The following is a 236-nucleotide window of genomic DNA, read 5'->3' on the forward strand; positions in this document are numbered from 1 at the left end:
AAGATGGTGGACTGACAAAGGGGTAACTCAAGCAAAAGGACGAAACTCTAGGCCAAGTTAAGGTGAAAAGACTATAACGCAGATCGATAATTTACAGTGGGTGATGGACAGGAATGAACTTATTATACAAACACCCCTCCTTTCCCTCCCTATCCTCCGAAAGGGCGATGGTGGTGGACGGATGGGGAAGAGTTTAAGTTTTACCTGCTGTCCATAAGGTTACGCTTCAGGTAAAC

The sequence above is a fragment of the Coenobita brevimanus genome, chromosome 16 (genome assembly GCF_032717465.1).
Source record: "Coenobita brevimanus isolate Jiangsu-jjx chromosome 16, ASM3271746v2, whole genome shotgun sequence".
In the NCBI taxonomy this organism is placed as follows: Eukaryota; Metazoa; Arthropoda; class Malacostraca; order Decapoda; family Coenobitidae; genus Coenobita; species Coenobita brevimanus.